This window comes from Quercus lobata, chromosome 8, assembly GCF_001633185.2.
Source record: "Quercus lobata isolate SW786 chromosome 8, ValleyOak3.0 Primary Assembly, whole genome shotgun sequence".
Classification (NCBI taxonomy): domain Eukaryota; kingdom Viridiplantae; phylum Streptophyta; class Magnoliopsida; order Fagales; family Fagaceae; genus Quercus; species Quercus lobata.
In genome coordinates, this window is record NC_044911.1 from 10,660,353 (window position 1) to 10,681,379 (window position 21,027).

The 21,027-nt window shown below is 31.9% G+C and overlaps 2 long non-coding RNA genes across 2 annotated transcripts; both read left to right on the top strand.

The window, feature by feature from the left end:
• The first annotated feature begins 912 nt into the window (after positions 1-912).
• LOC115958595 lies at positions 913-7,503 on the top strand. The gene is made up of 5 exons (XR_004084560.1): positions 913-1,131; positions 1,535-2,629; positions 3,288-3,697; positions 5,563-5,652; positions 7,275-7,503. It is a non-coding gene; the product is annotated as an uncharacterized LOC115958595 (long non-coding RNA).
• Positions 7,504-15,964: 8,461 nt separating this feature from the next.
• LOC115955300 lies at positions 15,965-17,750 on the top strand. The gene is made up of 3 exons (XR_004084089.1): positions 15,965-16,107; positions 16,593-16,622; positions 17,667-17,750. It is a non-coding gene; the product is annotated as an uncharacterized LOC115955300 (long non-coding RNA).
• The last annotated feature ends 3,277 nt before the right edge of the window (positions 17,751-21,027 follow it).

Sequence of the window (21,027 nt, forward strand, 5' to 3'; positions counted from 1 at the left end):
AAAACATGGTCCAAAACCAAAAGTAGCTCACTCAAAACTCAAAACACTTTATGCATGTCCTTATAAAGAAAGGGGGAAAAAAATGAAACTCAATTAGCCAAGTAATTGTGAATACAGTATTCACGTATAGACTTTGAATAATGAAGACTTTTGGAGTAATAAAAGGGCGAACATATTAGAAAGGTGAAGAAACCGGAATTTGTGAGGTACCTTTCATCTCATTTCATGTACTCTATTAATACTAATGCTGCATACAATTTTTTTTACATGATGATTAAGGTGACAAATTGTAATTAGTACAAAACTATTTTTATATAGGACTATCACTAATGTTACTTTTATAGTATACCAAATTACCAATCATAACTTATTATCCCACTAATTATGAAATTTGTGGCCGGAAGAATCCCCTTCATGCTTAGCCTTTGTAATATAGATAGTGATACACCCATTAAAAAAAAATTTAATAAAATAACTGCTATTGTTTATTTATTTATTTTTTTTAAAAGAAGAAAGAAAAATAATTATTTTGGATGATAGAGTGAATAGAAATGCATAAGAATATATAAAGTATAAATTTTCCTTATTTATTTGAAATAAAAATAAAATGATTGGAAATGTAGTTATATGAGTTACTATTACGTTATTATATAAGAATTAATTAAATTTTTTTTTTTTTTTTTTTTTTTTTCTGGCAGAAGAATAAGAATTAGCTTTACATAAGGTTTTTTTTTTTTTCCTACAACACTAACTATTTTTAACATTCACTGACCATTATGTTTGATTTACACATGGTGACTAGTGCCTAAAGCATGGACTCTTATTCTGTCTTTTACCAGTTATCTAACCGATCAGGACCCGTTCAGAGACGTTTGATATAATCAGTAACAAAACTTGATCGTAAACCGATTTACATTAGAAAGAAGAATTCACAAAATATCACCAAACAGTTCTACGGAAAGCAAAGGACAACTCTATTCACGAAAATGTTATGATGCATCCAAACAGGTGCACATTCGAGTCTTCTGCAGAAGTTTCAAACCCAAAACCCAGTGTCCCTCCCTTCAACCTCCTACTTCTTCAAACTAAAATCTTCAATGGAGGAACCAAGCTCAGCCTCAGAAAATCAAGGTGCACGTTCAAATCATACCCCTTCTGGAATTTTTTTTATGGTTATTCCTGTTTGGTTGCTCGGAAAATATATATAGCAAAATGAAAGAAACTGGGTTAAGTCAGTTTAATTTTTTTAGTCAATTAACTCTTTCTCTTTCTAAAATTGAATATTAAAAAAAAAAAAAAAACGATGAAAGACTCACCTACTATTAAGCCAAGATATGCTTATTAGGCTAAGCTGAGTGGAAGGTTAAGTAATTTCGTGTTTGTAGCTTTTAAATGTCTCTGTTTCTAAAGAGAAAGTTCGGCTTAATTTTTCTATGTATGATTGTATAATGAAGAAAAAAGATATGAAATAAAATGATTTTTGTTATTTGGGTGTCATGAAATGGTAATAATTTGGTTTATATTTCAATTGTAGTTGTGGTAGATGATGAAGGTGGTAAGGTTAAAGGAGGAGAAATTCCAAGGTTTGAAATTAAAGTGACCCATGAAGCGAAACTTAAATAACTGTTGCATAAGATTAATTCTCTTGAAATTAAGTTATGCTCTGATGGTGTAAAGGAGTTCATTAAGTTGCTAAAAGGTAATTCTGAAAGTGAATTGCTTCATTTATATGTATGCACTTCTTTAAGTGCTTGGAGCTTCTAGATGCTTGGAAGTTTTGATGAAGGAAACTTGGTTGTCTTATGTATTGTCATTGATATCTACTATTTTGGTATAGGGTATATAATCCCAAGGATGGGGAGAAAAAAGCTATTAGTAAGGTTCTTAACAAGTTTTCCAGATTGCTCATTGAAGAATATATGGTAGATGCAAAAGAAACTAAATAGTAAAGAAGCAAAGACCAAAGGGCCACACCTTTGCTAACGGCTTTGATTGTTCAGAGTCAGTCAAGAATGGCCTCTAAGGTCGCAAAGAAATTTGATTCAAAATCTAAGGCAGTTTCCAAGCTAACAGAATATAAATATAACCAAAAGGAGAAGAGGATGACACATTCATTGAGGAAGGCACTTGTTGGCTTTGCAATGTCATCTTTGAGGTGGGGCGGCCATGATTGTTGAAGTGGGTGCTGCAGCATAAGGAATGTATTCTGGTGTTCTTCATGGTCTTGGGAATGATGATGATGATGAAAATTTTATTTATGTTTTGTTCACATTATAGGAGAGGGTTCTTGTGGTAGAGTCCTTGGTGCCCCTAGGTCTTTGAACTTTTGGTTTCCTTGTTTCTCAGTCTCATGATCCCGCTTTGTTTGATTGTGAGGATATGCAGGGTATTGTGGAATGCTTGTATCCTTGTCCTTTCAGCTGGTCAGTAATTAATAAGAGGTTGCTTCACTCTGATTTTCTTGTGAAGCATGGTACTCTAAGGCTTCTTTCGAAGGCACTGAAGTTGCTGGACTGGACTCCTTCATTGGTGCTTTGAACCGTGGTTCTTATTCTAGCAATCAAATGATGCAGGGTTGGGCAGCTCTCAAGCAAGGAATTCAGAATGAAGTCAGAATTTTGAATTTTGTGTAAGCATGTTCTCCTATTGTTGAACATATAGAGTGCTATGATCATGTCTTCGTCTTGCTTTTTTCAGTTCATAGTCTTGTCATTATGTCTATATTGAACCTATGGAAATTGCTGGTTTAGGCTTGCTTGCAGTTTCATTACATGACTAACCTTAAGGAATCAATGGCTTTTCTCTATCTATATTTACTGTACATATTTTTCTGGCTTTGGTTAGTGTTAATTTTTGTTCAGCCATACTAGGGGTCCATCTGTTCCCCTACATGATGCATACTTGAGCTTTTGCATAGCAAAAAGCCTTGTAGCTCAATTGGTTGACATCTCCTGATGTTTTCAATAGGGGACATCTAGGGTTCAAATCCCCCACTGCCAACTATTAAATTATCACAAAAAAAAAAAATTGAGCGTGCATAAATGTAGCCTTCTTCACTTGGGGTTCTCTAGTGTATCCTTCCAAACACCTTGCTGATAGACTTGAGTTGTATATTTTCGCATTTAAGTTGTTTGAGTGATTCATACTTATCAAAAGAAAAAACTTGTTAGAGTGATTCTTGTTTGTTTCTCTGTGTAGTTCAGTTTTTATTTTTTTGGTGCCAAATCAGTTTTAGCCTCATGGTTTGACTATATATATTGAAATTTTATTTTTATGTATTTTCACAGAATCGAGAAAAGCTTTTTGGTTTTCTTATGTGGGAAATTTCACTGCCTTGAGATCAGACTCTGCACGAATGCTTCAACTTCAAGAATCTTATTCCCATTTAGCCATTTTTTTGGAGGAAGAGATTGATGAGGATTCTTTGATACTAGACTTTTGTGATGGCTAAACTGCTGCTATTATTCTTGGGAAGGTTTCTTGGAAATCTAATGGTTTTGTCCCCAAGATTTCAAACTGAATTTAGGAACTCTGCAATCATTATTGGATCTTATTGAAAGTGAATGTGATGAAAGCATCAAAAATCGATTTGGCTGCGAGTATTATTTACTGTCAACAGCTTCATGGCATTCTTGTTGAGTGCTCCCATTAGTTATATCTGCACTGTGTCTTCTTTCCTCTGCCTCCAGTTTTTCAGGTATGCTATTTTGTTTAGTTTTTGCTCTAGTTGTTTGGCATATTGGGTTGAATGCTGGAGCTAGGGATTTTGGACTTGGATTCCGGGAAGACTCAATTTCTGTGTTAAACTTGTAATCTGGACTTCAAATAAACTCTATCGGAAATGTTCCCCTCCCATTCTTAGTCAGTTAGTTGGATGTGAGACATGTGGCATTTATTTGATTTTTAAATGCCATGTCTTACATCTCTGTAAAAATTGGATGTAAAAATTGGTGGAAATTGGATTTAATGGGAGAAATCTTATCCCATATACATTATTCTTTGCCAAGCAGGGAGTCTTAGTAATTAGTGGGGAATGTTGAACTAATCCTAGAATATTGTTTCAGTGGAAGTCAATGCAAGCATGTGGTGTGGTTGATCTGGATAGGGAGGTCATCCTTGTAGACTTCTGATTGATAGAATAAATTGTGGCAATCAATTTTGAGAGGCAGCCACTAGTTTTGGGGATTGGGATGGTGGTTGAGGACTTGCAATAATTGAAGGAGAGATTATAGTAGGTTAACATCAAGGATTGGCATTTTGCTCTTATACTTAATTATAGGATTCTGTTAGGAATGAACGCATGAAGTGTGGTCTAAATTTTCATTTTGGTCTCTTAGAGGCCAGTTGGGCTAATGTGCTGTTGAATTCTAAGTTGCGTGGTCTATTTTCTATATTGACTTTGTTTTTGGTGTTGAGGGTACACCATTGTTGGCTATAGATAATATATAAATTTTGTTTGATATTGGTGTAAAAAAATTCAGAAATGTTGTCAATGAGCTCTATGCTCGAATGGTGCCTCTTCTTCTTGTAAGAGCAAGGTCGAGGGTGAGGTTGTGGTTTCAAGACTCACCAGGTACATGTGATACACCATTTATTTTGAAACAAAAAAAGAAAAATTGTGAAATGTTGAAGATTGGTGGTGTGGATATTTACTTTGAACATCTTGATTTTGTGAATTGATCTGTCATAGAGACAGAAAATTGCATAGAATGTTGTTTATTAATGTGGGATAGATGAAGTGAAGAAATACTTCTGGAGGGTTTCTGTGACTAATGGTGTTGCTAAGGTCGAGTAATATATATATATATATATATATATATATTGCTTGGCTGTTGAGATACAATGTTTTAATAGTATGGGCATTTTGAGAACGCTACGAGGGATTCTTAACAAAACAAGAAAGTTCTATCACTACATACTTGTTTGAGGACAAAGAGGAGAGAGTGATAGATAGTTTTGTTGTGTCAATTATGTGTTCTTGTTTTTCACTTCATAAATCGAATTTGAATCTGTGCTATGAGTGAAGAATAGATGATACAGCTGTAATAGAGAAATACTCTTCTAGAAACAGCCAATTTTTTTGAGCTTCTAAGTCTATCTAAACCCTTGTAGCTGGAATAAAAATCAGACGAGTTATGATAAAATGCCTACTACACTAACAAATAATAAAATCCAGTATCACTTGTTAATCTGTTAGAGTAGCTTAACAGATTTGATAATTTGATTTTGAAAATTATTTATCTGAATTTTTTTCAATTTAAGAGAGATTTAAGAGTTCATTGTCACAACTTAGGCCAAAATTCTATGTTCTTTTTTTTTTTCTTTTTTGATGAAAAACATGCAATGTTGACATGTTGTAATTAGTAAGGTTTGTGTTCATGTCTGCTGAAGTTATAGGCTTTGACTTTCTCTTATGAAAGCAAATGTTAAAAAATTTGAATCCACTTTAATGTAATTAAATGTTATATATAAAAATATTTTTTCGAGTAGACATTTATTTATTTTCCATTTTGTAAAATATAAATTTACTGGCTTTTAATATTATATTTCTTTATAATCCAGATCGGTTATCTTCCAAGGTCATAAGACCTTGGTGGCATCACTGTGTTCGAAGATACATTGCCCTACTGAAGCTAATCTTGCCTAGAGATGGTATTACATCTTGTCTTCTAGCTTCTTTCTTTTTCCCTTCTCAATTGTCTGTTCTGTGAACAATATGTGGAATGAAGGGTTTTTGATGATTATTTTGGAACTAAACATGGTATGTGCTACTGAAAGAAATCAACATAGTATTTAAACTAGTAATTCTTAACCTGTGACCCAAGGTGATTGTCCTGTTTAATTGTTTTCTTTCTGATTCAAGTTTCACAGATTGTTGCCAAGGAATGGGAGATTTTGTTTTTTTGGATAGATAAGTATCATTTGCTTAAAGAAAGACCACTTCATAAGCAATGGGCATGAAGCAGTCTAAAGAATTACAAAGAAAGAATTATATACAAAAGACAACTGTATAAATGTCATAATGGAATCACAATTTGTAAAACCCTATGCACGGGACCAATTAAATAAGGAGCTAGAGAAAGTTGTTAACAACTGACTACCATCCTCTCTATTAGGGATATGAGAATCTAAACAATGGAGAAATGAGGCCACCATGTCTAACTCCCAATCATTAAAGTCTCGAATAAATCTAACATCCCAATGCCTCATCTTCCCCAGAACTTGCCTCACCAACATAGACTCCATTGAAGCCTCTGTATTTATGGAGTTCTCATAGAAGAGAAGACAAACCACCCTCAAAGGCTGTTCACCTCACCAACAGTCATGCAATTGGATCCGGTTACCGAGGTTTACATCAAACTTAATATTTAGTAGAAACCTATACCATATCATCTTAATACTCTTCCACAAACCACATCCATGAGTACCTCAAACAGATTTTTTATTTCACCCACCTCACTTCTCTCTGAACTTCAAAACTATCACATGCTTCCACAATTGTGTTACCTCTACCCCAAACCACTGAGGCCACTTCCTCAACAGAGCCTAATTAAAGGTTGTAAGCTTCTTATCTCCAAATCTCCACTTCCTTAATTTCAATATGTTGTATCCTCTCTAGAGGTGGAGTTGCCTCTCTCAATAGATCATTTCCTACCCGGACTGAAGGTCATCTGTCTAGTCTATATTAGATTTCTTTTATATGGTTACATTGAAATAGCCAAAAAAGGAGTGTATAACCTTTCTTTGGTCCAATATTTACCAATGTGCCAAACCTTCCGACATTGAGTAGTGACTACCGCGTCTATCTACTACCTTCGATTTGGCTCAGCCATACGAACCGTTTCGGCCAAAATCCAGAACTTCTCACTAAACTAAACTAAGTAGTAGTGCCAATTTTATAACATCAATAGTAGCATGCATTCCATAAAGAAAATCCCCAAGAACTCCATTCGAAGAAGGCCTTAATACACAATTTTGCATCTTTGACATTTTGTATGAATCATTAGTGAGAAATGAAAAGAGATTCATCTAACTAGCAAAAATTTGAAGGCTAGTAATAACTAACTTAATAAATCTGCTAAAGATTTTATGAATAACTTAAGGCCAGCAAAAAGTTGATTACCAGCATTGATTTTGTAATCCTGCTCTCTAATCTCTTGCATGTTGGCTGCTTTTACAGCAATGCTATTATATTTTATTTGAAGGCTGTGTCTCCAAAATGTATGTTCTAATCCTTCTTCAAACTAGTCTGACCTAGCACGGTCTTTGTACAGGTCCTTTTACAGGCCATGGAAGGACCTTTCATTGGAACTCATTGATTCACAGAAGATGGATGAACTCCATGCTTGTCAAACTCTCTCGAGTCATTTTTGCGAATGGAATTTCAAGAAAATCATTAAGTTTGCAGGTATTATCACCTTTAAATGCGGACAGATCTGGTGTGTATGAATGGGAAAAAAGCATTATAAGAGCTTGAAGGGTGATCACTCCCAAGATTTATTAGTAAAATTAGAGATTCTGGAATAACTTTACGCTCTGAAAGGTAGTGAGCAGAGTGTAGTTGAACTCCATGATTTTTAAGAATGGTGAATATATTAAAACATTAAAATACATGACTAGTACAATGATGGTTGTAAATTGTAAGTTAATGAAGGTGGGTTTGAAACATTATGTTGCAGGCTTACAGCCATCATATGAGAATTACAGAAATCTTAATGCAGCCAGTATTCAAGGATGTCATGGCAACAAAGTTGTACTCGAATGCCAATGTTATTTTAGACTTGGATTTGTTGTAATTCTTGTTATTGATTTATTAGTGGCAAAGTCTTCAAATCTCTCTGTATATACAATTTGTTTTTGTTCTAAATAGCAGAAGCTCTACTACCAAATTGTTGCAAGAAAATGCTTCTAGATAGCACTCCACACAAGATTGATGGTGAAAATATTATAGACCTTTGAAAGATATCACCAAATAAATAATAGGAATGAGGAAAAATTGACAAGAAAATAGATACAAGCACACACAAGAGAAAACACCAAGAATTTATGTGGTTTGGCTTTTAGCCTATATCCAAGGGCATCGACAGAAGATATTTTCACTAATAAAGGTGGAGAATACAAAATGGTGTAATATAACCCTCACAAGTCACAAATTGTTCTCTCTTACAAATAGAAAGTTCTCTCTCAATACAAAAGTTGGGACTCAATATAAAGTTTGGGGTCACACCTAATACAAAGAGAAGTTTTCTCTTCTCTCACAACCACTCCACAAGCCACTTCAAAGAGATCTTTAACTCTTACATTTTGCCACACCACTTCTGAATAACAAGCTCTGTATATTGAAGTGTTGACAATGCATGCGAATGAGAGACATGCAATTAAGGTTTGAGAAAATTCAAGCCGACAGTTTTTAGATTGTATACATTTCACGTTCTTTGAAAGAAGCAATTGTTTTCTCATTTAAATATTTTATTCAAAAGCATCCTAAATGTTTATTTTAATCTGTTAAATCATAGCCCTATTATTATAAGACAAATTGGAATGCCAATTAAAATCTAAATAAGATTTTTATGATCCCTTTTAGATTGGATGTCTGTATAGAATGAAATATTTGTTGGATATCTGTCGTACGTTATTGGTGTATAATAAAAAATGTAAAAATGATGTTCTAATCATATATTATCACTTAAAAAAAGTTGTACAAATATTTGTCTCTTGTTCAAGAAATGAAAAGAAAAAACACATTATCTATAAAAAAATAAAATAAAATAAAACACACACATCAAATAAATAGAAAGCAAAAGAGTAGTGAAATACAGAGATGAGAATATTTTGAGGACGGAGACCTCTACAGAAGTAGCACGTCCATCCATCCATGAGCCCGCCACAAATTTAAGCCACGTGTGTAGAAAAGATCATAATAAATCCAAATCATCATCTAAGCGAAAATAGATTGCATCTATACGATCAATGTCTTCCACATCTAAATCAATTGAACACAACAATAGTTTATTTTGTCAAAGTAAGAAATAAGGAAAAAATAAATTACATATAATAAAAGGTTCGTGCAGTTAAAAGTTAAAACCTGTCCATGTTATATCGTTGTTGGCAGGGCATGTGGAAAGCACTGGAGAAATTGTTGAAACCTGTCTATCTGGGCTACCTGAACAACCAAATCGCAAGCCAACAAGCATTTATATATTCTGGCAACGCAAGGGGAAATAAATAAAATAATAATAACATTTTTAAAATATAATAAAATTCGTCTCAAGCTCCCAACTAGACAAACGGTACTTATCAGTTATCAGTGAGGGTTGATTATAATTAAGCACATACACAACATAGGATATTTGGTGTTATAAATCAAATAATTATTATTAGTAGTAAATTAGTAATATGTATACTACTACTATAATTGACTCTAATTTAGTGAACAGATAATAAAAAAAAAAGGCAGGAATATTGGATTACCTCTCCATTTATAAGCACACTTCTGTCTGGAGTATGGGTAAAAGTCGTCCTCATCTTCTCACAGCTTTCCACTCTTAACTCCCGCAATTTTGGCAGTATAAACTGATAGTTGTTTGGGCAGAAGTTAACAAGGCTTGGTAGAACTTTGAGTCCCATCAATTCTAGTTGAGGGAGCGTTACATCTTTCTGAACTCCAGCGTCTCCTTCATGTGTGAATACTTCCATTAATTGAGAGTTTTCTATTACTCTGAGAATCTTTAGTTCTAAAAGACTATCAGCGATGGTCATGGGGAAGAGATATTTCAATTTATTGCAGTATCTGACATTGACTATTTCCAGTTTAGGGAAGCATAAAGGTTGGAGATGATTCTCTGATGAGACCTGTTCTTCTACATTTTCAACAATTATATGCTCCAATTCGTCACACCTTTCAATTTCAAGAAATTTCAACTTTCGTAAGCTTTGAGCGAGGGCCGGTGTGAAGAGATGCGTCAATTTTGTGCACCCTTTGACTTTTAAATATTCAAGATTGTTGAGATTTATAAGTTTAGTTGGACCTTTCCATATATATGTCAATTCATGTAGTTTAACCAAGAACATATTCCTCAGTCTTGGGAAAAACTCATCTTGTTGTTCTCCTTCTCTGGTAAGAAAACCTTCAAAGTTGAACACCTCCTGCAATCCTCCACAGTTCTTCAATTCCAATTCTTCTAATCTCAAAAAAATGGAAACTGCATTCCAACGATCCACATGGAAGAGACACTTCAATTTATTGCAACTTCCGACCTTGACTTTGACCACATTTGGTTTAGGGAAGCATAAAGGTTGGGGATGACTCTCTGATAAGACCTGTTCTTCTGCATTTTCAACAATTAGATGCTCCAATTCGTCACACCTTTCAATTTCAAGAAATTTCAACTTTTGTAAGCTTTGAGTGGGGGCCGGTGTGAAGAGATGTGTCAATTTTTTGCATCTGATGACTTTTAAATCTTCAAGATTGTTGAGATTTATAAGTTCAGTTGTGCCCTTCCATATGCACCTCAGTTCAAGTAGATCAATCAACAACATTTTCTTCAATCTTGGGAGCAATAGATCTTGTTGCTCTCCTTTTATAGTAAGAAGCCCTTCAAGCTTAATCACCTCTTGGATTCCTCCACAATTTTTAATTTCTAATTCTTCCAAATTTGACAAACCTTGAATCCCATCAAATGAAATTGCATTCCAATTGCGTAGAGACAAGATCTGTAAATTTTGAAGCTACACATGTACCAATTTATATCTCTATTAGTTAAAAGCAACAGGAATTCACATAAATTGTGACTAAAACCCACCAAAAAAAATAATCCTTACATGTGAAATTATATGGCAAAATGAAAGTATTACAAGCTGTACAATGTAATTTTACAATGTAAATCCTTAGAAGTACATTACGATTATTAACAATAGTCTACTTCAGGTGAAACTCTATCACTGTTTTTTTGTTGTTATAAAAAATGAATCTTATTCTGATTAAACTCAATAATCAAAAGTCTAAAGATATTTAAAAGGTTTTTATTTTATTTTAAATTTCTAATTATTTTATAATTTAGTATAATCTTTGGTTTTATAAAAACTTGGATGTATACAATGTGCACTTGTCACGTAACTTGAAGTAATTTTTGTTCTTTTAGTTTTACTATTTATTTTAATAATTTATATTTATATTATTGAAATATTTTTTATTTTATATCCAATTCTTGATTAAGTCATGCCTTGTATGGACATAAGATTAATCCTATATAATAAATTGGGTCTTAAAAGTCATGATTTCACAAAATAGTTTTCTAAAACACTCTGAAACGACTAAAATACGGATTTATCTCATGGCCATATATTGTATTAACAAATTAAGGCTCTTGACCCATATCATTTCTCTCACATCTTGTGGAATTGGCCTTCCCAATAAAACTTCATATATATGCAAAATAAGAAACTTCATGAGACCCAATAATAATATATGTGTGAGTGAAGTCTCACATTAAATAATAATAAGAAGAATGAGTGATTACAATAATATAGTTGGACCTAAACTCATAAGTTTAAGTTTTGGGTTAAGTGATATTACTGTATGTTATAATAACTCCTCGATTCTCTCCCTTACATGGCCTTACTTGCAAAGCTCAATTTACTAGAAGACAAGAAGCATCAAAAGAGTGAGCATACAAGCTTGAGAGACCCATTGACATAGAAAGCAATTTGTTACTTAAGGGAAATTAGATTTGCTAAATAGAATTTCTCTCTATTACAAGCTAGAAGAAAAGAAAAATGAAGTTCTTCATAGGGGGCTCAAATGGCGTAGAGTCAAGACTCACATTTTTGACAGATTGATATGAAGCTTGGCATGTCTTTTTCAAATTGTTGACCTCAGATGAGCTAGTATGTAAAGCATGTATTTTGGTCAGTGTCCTCACATTTGATTTGACAACACTTACAATAAGGAAACTCCTGATTGCTCTTTCCAAAACTTAATCGTAAATTATATATTCATCAAATTACTAATCATTCACAAGTCCAACATTCTAAATGCCCTATAGGAAATCCAACTAAATTACAAATCATATACAGGTCTAGCCATCTAAGCACCTTGCACTAATCAAAAAACCTAACCAAATGGCTTGAAAAAGGCAATTTTGCCATTCTTAATAAAGGTCTAGCTGTCTAAATACTTTGTACTAGTTAGGAAATCTGACCAAATATCTAGACAAACACCTTTTTTTTTTTTTTTCATTTATATATATATATCTAAAAACTAAAGCGTATTATTTGTTGTTGCTATGCTTCTATTAAGCTACATCAATGGCCACATCATCCATTTATTTTCTACGTCTTCTTTTCTCTTTTAAAATGTTTTTTCTTCCTATTCTTAAAAAAAAAAAAAAAAAACTAAACTCTTCCTCTTCCTAGTAGCCCACACCTACTATTATTTTTCTTCTAACTTTTTTCCTCCATGTTTGCTCTTTATCTTCCCACTACTTTTTACTTTTCCGTTGCACTTTTTTCATCCTTTTTTCTTTCTTATATTTTGACTCTTCTTCTACCCATTTTATTTTGTATAAATTTGATATAATTTCTCCAATTCAATCCATATTTTCCCACATAGAAACTGAGTACTCTCTCTCTCTCTCTCAGTGGATATTTTTTTCTTCTTATAACTCTATATAAGGTTGATGGTTTTTTTAGTATGTGTTTTGATATTTCCTTTCACAAAGTCTTCTATCTCTCTTTTATAGCTTTTTTGGGTTAATACTTATCATTATTATTATTATTTTGTCTTTTATCTCTCTTTTATAGCTTTGGTTAAATTTTGGTTTCGATTAATACTTAGTTTTTTTTTTTTTTTTTTTGGAAATTGGAATTTGAATTTATATCAAAATACAATCTACATGGCTATAAATTTGAATATGTCTACCAATTGTTTGAGTAATAAATTATTATAAAGTTTATCTTTTATTCCTCTGGTTTAATTTTAATTTTGATTAAGATAACATTGTAATTTTGTGATGAGTTTTGATCACTATGATAATCTCCATATTCCTTAAGAGATGAAAATTTTGAATAATAAATTTGAAACTTATAAATTTTAGTTGTATATTAAGAAAATTTAAGTTATACGAATATAATTCACCTTAAATAAATATGAATCAAATACACAAAAAATAATAGAATGATATATTTGTTCAGTTAAAAAGAAAAAAAAAACTTGTAGAAATCTTTTTTTATTTTTTATTTTTATATATAGACAATACTTGAAGTAATTGTTCTTTTTTTTGTATATTACACCCCATTATATAATATTTATATATATTCCCACACATTAGTTCTTAGTAAAAACTAGAAAAGTGGTCGAAGACCTTTTACCTAATGAATCAAACCCTCTCCAGGCTTCTCATATTGAGTTTCTTAACCATCACTTCACACCCCCCCCCCCCCGGTCCTCCTCAAACACAAAAAAAAAAAAAAAAAAAAAGAAAAGAAAGAAAGAAAGAGTGCATTCATCACCATATAACACAACGCCTATATTACAACGAGAATAATTTGTCAAACAGCCATAACCTTTGACCTTCATAGCCTCTGATCTTCATATTTCTCATAATTTTTATACTTCATGTAATCTACATACTTGACAAATTCTCAATACTTTTCTACACTCTAAAGATATTCAATACTCTTCTAAGAAATTCATACACTACACAAATTTTATCAAGGACTAAATATCTTCGTCATGGGAAAAGTCATCTAAGTGGACACTAACCCTAAGTTTGTTTCGACATTAACATTTTGGAAAATGAATTATTTTCCAAAAAAAAATATTTTTAAAAAAACTATATCATTTTTGTTAGAAATTTAACCCAATTCCTAGATTTGTGAGGTGTGAAAAATAGAGAAAATATGAGCCAAAAGAAACAATCACACAAGACAAGATTTATGTGATTCGACAATGTGCCTACCTATTCAATATTATCAAATCAATTATAATATGCTCTTAAGTCTATGCCTAACTTGAGATCCATACCAAATACAATAATACCTCTCTAAGAATAGTATAAACTCACTTGAAATCTTCAATCACCAAACTACCTGTGATTGTTGTACCCAAAACAATTTATTATTAGAGAAAACCCGATCTAATTTTCTTTTGTGTATATGTTTCGGGGTTAAAGAAAATCTCCTTGCCTTCTTTACTCTCACACAAACAATTTTTTTAGCGAAAAATAACTCTATCTCATGCTAAACAAAATAATATAAATTAAGAGACAATTTTTCTTTACCCAATTCTTTTTTGATGTTACCAAGCATACGAAAATATGAAGGAAAAAAAACAAAATCTATATTTACATAAGATTTTTCCTTAAAACAAATGGATTGTTATCGGAAAATTCTAAATTTGTGGTGCCCTACAGATGTTATTGTTATTATTATTATCTATATATATATATAAAACCGAAGCCTCTGCCGCTCCCACAATTTTCCACGTCAGCATTTTTTTTCTAATTTTTAAATCTGATTTATTTCTTTTCAATTTTTCACGTCAGCATTTTTTTTCTAATTTTTAAATCTGATTTATTTCTTTTAATTAAATATATAATATAATTAAACCTAGAGCAACAACACAAAACGGCAAAACCTAGAGCAACAGTGCTTTCTAATTTTTAAATCTGATTTATTTCTTTTAATTAAATATATAATATAATTAAACCTAGAGCAACAGTGCAAGGGCAGAACGGCAGAACCTCTCCTTTCGACAAAACCAAACCCAGAACCTCTCCTTTAAACATTACTCACCAAACGCAGAACATCTTCACTCTCTCAAACACACACAGATCCAAGCTATTTTGCAGAAAGCTTGCAAGGGCATGACCATGGGAGCCAACGTTTTCAATCTTTGACCCAACCTCCATATCAGCGCATTCTATCTCGGTATCTCTCAATTAATCTATGAATAATCTCTTTTCCTATTCTCTTTAATTAGGTTTTTCTGTCAATTTAAGGATTTCTTCTTTAATTAGTTTTTTTTTTTTGTCAATTTAGGGATTTCAATTCCTATCCCCTTTTTCTCTCTATTCTTTTTTGTTGAAGTCAGGGAAACACTCATAGAATTGAAATTCGTTTTTATCACATCCTCGCTGCTTTCTTCGGCATCGTCTACTTCGTAGCTCTGGTACCTTTTTTTTTTTTAATTTTAAATTTCACCGCTTAGGTTTTTATTATTTATTTAAGAAGAATATTTAATTTTCAATTGGAATTTGGTAATTACGTAAAATTAATTATTATTATTATTATTATGTGGTTTAAGGTTCAATTAATTCGGATACAATTGAGAGTACCAGAATATAGATGGACCACGCAGAAGGTTTTCCACTTTCTCAATTTCGTTGTCAATGGAGGTTTGTATCTCATAATTAATTTCCTTTTATTATCATGGATTTGGTCATGGTGCTCTAATGCTCACAACTTTCATCAGTTTTTTTTCTTTTCTATCTCATTCACAGGTAAAACTTTTTTTTACTTGATAGAGGTTTGCTGTAGCCTGTATATGTTTCGAAACTTGTAATTATATACCTGAATTTATGAGTTTTCAAAAAAAAAATATATATATACACACACACCTGAATTATGATCAATATTCATAATAATGTTATATTTGGTCATTCTGATCTAGCTATGGTTATAATTTACGTTCGAACGTCTATTAAATAATCATGAATTTTGCTTTTACATTTAAAAAATGACTTCTTTAGTAACGCAAATTCTACAGGTTTTGTAAGAAAGTGCAAATAGTATTGAAGAGCCTCCCAACCTTCAAAATCTGACACAAAGGAAGAAATTCTACAGGTTCATGTCTTTATTTTGATTTTATGTTGTTTTGTTTTATAGTAGAATTGTAGTGAAACTCCAGCAATTATTCTTTTTAAGCTATTCTAGCAGATGTTAAGCTTATTCTTTGACATACATGATGTTAAGTCTTTTGGAAAGCAAAAAATCAAAATTTGATGATTTCTGATGCATTCATTCATCTTATGCATTTAATTGTAGGAAAAAGAAACTGGATATCTAATTATTTCAAGAAACAACAAAGGATCCTTGAAGGTTGTTTGGGTATGCTCTCTTCTAAACACACAGCAAATATATGGTTAGAAACATGAGAGAGTTTGAATGTTAATGTTTTGATTAGAAATTAGTGTTTTTTTTTTCATTTATTTTTGTAGATAAGCTTTGGTGATCAAATTTGTTTAGAAATCTGTAACTGTAAACAAATTTAATTAGGACTCTAGAACCATTATTTTATAAATAGCTTTTGTGATGATGTTTATTCTATTTTTTAATATATATATTTTCTGTGTACCAAACCAATTCATGGCTGTTCAATTTATAATTCTTTGTACATTTGTGTTGTTCCTTCCCTGCAACAAATTTAAAATAGCAGCTTTCAATGAATACCAAACAGCAACAGATTTAATTCTTTGTACATTCGTTTGCTGTTTTAAAGCAGATTTCATTCTTAATTTTTGTTCTTCCATTCACTTTTATTTAGATTTAATATTCCTGATTAATTTCTACTTTTTTATTGCCTTTCTCTTCAGTCTTTTCCTCCATTCGAATCAAGGTTAAAGGTATGGTATTCGTTTGCCTCTGTACTAAATTTCTGAATTTTTTTTTAGTATAGGGTTAACTATTTGTCTATGTACATAAATAATATATATATATATATATATATATAAAATCCTATCGTAATTATTTATATATAAAAAAAGATTTACATCAAAATTAAAAACCTAAAAGAGGCAGTGTAATTTCTCAAAAAAGGCCTGAGCATCTAACACTGAAAGCACAGTTGGTATCAAGGCCAATTTGTGCAATTAATTGTAGCCTAATTCACTAGGGAAGCTACCTAAATAGTGTGTGCTAGGTTGGATAATCGATTGATTGGTGTTATTGTTGCTTTCATATGCCTATTATATCTATAGCTGAATTCATAGATAGCTTATCTTCTTCCATTAAGAATTTTCCAATTTTGTTATTACAACTTGAGCTATGTATTTTTTGCTTGCTTATAGAAAAGGATATAAGTGCAATTTATGAAAGTTAGAATAACATTTTGTTATCATTTGTCTTTATTAAATGAAGATAGAAGAAAATTTGTTATATATATATTTTAGTTTTTCATAGATACGTGTTTGTATATGAGTTTGTTTAATTTTATATTTCTGTCTAATTTATTGGTCTCTGTGAGCAAGATGGTTTTCCCTTTTTGGTGACTTTCATTAGCTTTACTTACACTAAGTGTTGTTTGTATTCCTGTTAATCAAATAGTTCGATGAAAGTGATAGATATAAGTGCAATTTATAAAAGTTAGAATAACAGTTTCTTATCATTTTTCTTTATTAAATGAAGATAGAAGAAAATTTGTTATATATTTTTGAGTTTTCATAGATACATGTTGGAAATGAGTTTGTTTAATTTTATATTTCTATCTAATTTATTGGTCATTGTGATGTTTCCAGCAAAATGGTTTTCCTTTTTTGGTAATTTTTATTGGCTTTACTTACACTAAGTGATGTGTAACATTGGTTACACATTTTTGGATTGGATGTTAGTTTTAGGATGTTGATTATAATGACAGAATTTTGTATAACCTTATACACATTCTTATGCAGTGACCACATGGCACTTTTTAAAGCCTTTGAAGGATAGAAGGATGCAAACCATAATGAAAGGAGTCCTGTCACTTTGCAAATGACAAAGGATATGAGAATGCAATTTGTAGATCTATTTAGCATTGACTTTGTAAACAAATTGATGAGTGCTAATGTAAGTTCTATAAGATTTTCAAATTTTAAAGCATTTGATTTGCTAAAATCTTATAGTTACTAAAAACTTTTCCGTGCATTGCACGGGTTAGCGACTAGTTATTATTATTATTATTATTATTATTATTATTATTATTATTATTATTATTATTATTATTATTATTATTATTATTATTACGTGTGTGTATGTGACATCGCTTCAATTAAAAGTAAAACAAGTTTCTTTTTTTATTTTCATTTCAATACGTGATAGTCCTAAGCAACAGTACACTAGTTGAAAATCTTTTTGTATTCCGATTTATTTATTTTGGTTTGTTTACTATTTTCACCTCATGACTATCAGTCCATCAAAAAAATGGAATTCAAACACCGGTGCACTAGTTTTTGTACGAAAGGAAAAAAAAAAAAAAAAGTGCAAAAACCGAAGAAAGAGAAGAATAAATAGAATTAGGAAATTACTCCTTCTCCAAAAAAAAAAAAACCTTTCACTCTCAAAAAAAAAAAAAAAAAAAAAAAAAGAATTATGGCTTGTGTCATGTGCATTTAACACGTTAAGATTTGATTTATTTCTAAAATCTAAATCTTAACGTGTATGTTGTGTGTATTATTACACCGAATACAAGTTGTGTCTTTTTTTTATTTATTTATTTAAATAGTTTGTTTTTTGATAAACTTTTTTTTAGTTAGCTCGATGGGGGTTGTTAGTTTGTTTGAATCCATTTGCTTACTGCCCTAGGTCTAAATTAAATTATTGGATTATATAAATCTTACGGTTTACATTCTTGTTAAATTGTTATTAGTGTAATGTTATTTTCATATAAAACTATTATTGACATTATTTTTATTGTACACTAATCACAACCTACAACTTCAACATTTGTGAAATTTGTTGTGTTGTTAGTTAGATTTATTGTTCTTAAATTCTTTTCATTAATTTTGAAATTAGTAAATTGAATTTTAACATATCATCAATATTGAAAAATACACACACACACACAATAATTTTTAAATTATTGATGACATAGTCAAATATAATCTACACATTTCAAAACGAATTGATAATATTTTAAGAACTCTATGGTAGTGTTACCCTAAAAACTCTAGATGATCATAATCCTAAAACATTAGACTTGTTTCTCTAATTAGTTAAGATCTTACTCTCCCACAATGTGATTTGGCTTTTCCATAATTTTCCTTCAAGCGGAGGAAAGTTCTTTTATCTTTTTAAGTGATGGCTCCAACAAGTATTTATATGTGCATTGAAGGTCTTATAAACGGTCACATCACATATTAGAAGAGATTCCTTTAACACAATTTGGAATAAACTGTCTTTTATTTTTGGTTCTTTAGCAAGAAAAATAAGGGCTTGTTTGTTATGTGAGTTTAAACTCACATTTTCACATTTTAAACAACATTATATACTTTTCCACACACTTTTTCATCCACATGTATTTCAAAAAAACTACAAAAATCACATTTCAAACTACACTATCAAACACCCCCTAAGACTCAAAGGCTCAACATATGCGGAAGTATATGAAGGATGAGTGAACTAGGTGGACACATGGGCCTTAGTTGAAGGCCATTTTTCTTCCAAAGGCTAACTTGAAAGCCCAACCAACAAAACAGCCCAAGGCCATTTGAAGGAAATTATTTTGGGGGAACTTCTAGAAGTGTGGCTTGGAGGGCCCAAGGGAGATATTCTTTTAACCACCAAAAAAAAAAAAAAAAAGAAATCCTTTTGAGCTCAAAAAAGGAAGCATGTAGGCTTGGAAAACATACCCTTATATGATATCCCCAAGTGTGAGTGAAGAAGCGAAAGAATGGTTCATTGCTATTATTTCACTCCTTTTTTTAGGCTTACATGTTGATTAGCATTTAGGCTGTGTTTGTTTTGGGTGTAAATGATTTTCAGAAATGCTTTTCCGGAAAAGTAGATGTTTGGCTGTTACTGAAAATTCGGTCAAACTGAAAATGTTTTCAGTTTGATCGTAAAATAAGGCTGAGAGGACAGAAAATAATTTCCGTTCTCATTTTCACTTCAAATCACTTCCGGCCCAGGAAAATAGAAGAGAGAGAGAGAGAGACAGCAAGGAAGAGAGATCGCACCAGCACCCCAACACCGGTGAAGGCGAGATCAATCCACATCCAAGAGTTCCAACGAACCCAGAAAACCCAAGATCGAGCTCGTTCGTCGAGCAATGCCTAAAGAGAGAGAGAGAGAGAGCGAGAGAAGGAAGGACTCAGACCTGCAAACACATAGAGAGAGAGAGAGAGAGAGAGAGAGAGATCGCACCGTCGAACCCATTCCTCAGATCGCAAACCCCCTCATTCATCACCAATCGTCGCGAACCCAAAAATCGTCAAACCCATTTGCCACCGATCGTCGTGATCGCAGAAATTGTCACACCATTCGTCAAACTCGAGATCGTCCCACCGAATCGCCGATCTGCTTGCTTTGGGTCGATCCTCCTCTTGGTTGATCTCGTCGCCGATCCGCTTACTCTCTTTGATCTTTGATTTTCTTCTTGTTGTGGTGGCGTGGGTGGTTCTTGTTTTGTTGTTCTCTGATTTTGGGTTGATCTCTGATTTGATGAATTTTTTTTTTGTTGGGTATTGAGAATTTGGGTTTTGATGAATTTGGGTTTTGTTGGATTTGATGATATATTTGTTTGGAAGTTGAGAAAATATGAGAAACATGATAAAAATGAGTTTTCTAGAGCATTTTCAAGAATACAACTAAACACCAGAAAATATTTTCCAAAATATTTTTTGGAATGCAACCAAACACTTGAAAATATTTTCCTTTCCCGAAAATAGCATTTTCGGAAAATATTTTACGAGAACCAAACACAGCCTTAGTGTCATCACCATTGCTCACTTACATTCAAGAGAAATGTAACCCCACTACCAAATTATACAAAATCAACATTAGCCCAACCCAATTTCACTTCCGCATAAAACTAACAACTCAAAATTACTAACAAAAAAGAAAAAGAAAAAAAAAAGAGACATCGGTCAAGACTCAAAAGCAAAACCTAAGGATTATTTCACAAATGCCTATATCCTTTTTAAAGGGCAAAACTTAGGTACAGTTTCTTAGGTGTAGTAGCTTAGGTTCCTTTCTTAAAATTCTGACACGTGTCTATTTAATAACCACAGCTAACAGCGTTAATCACCCAAAAAAAAAAAAAAAAAACTCTATTCC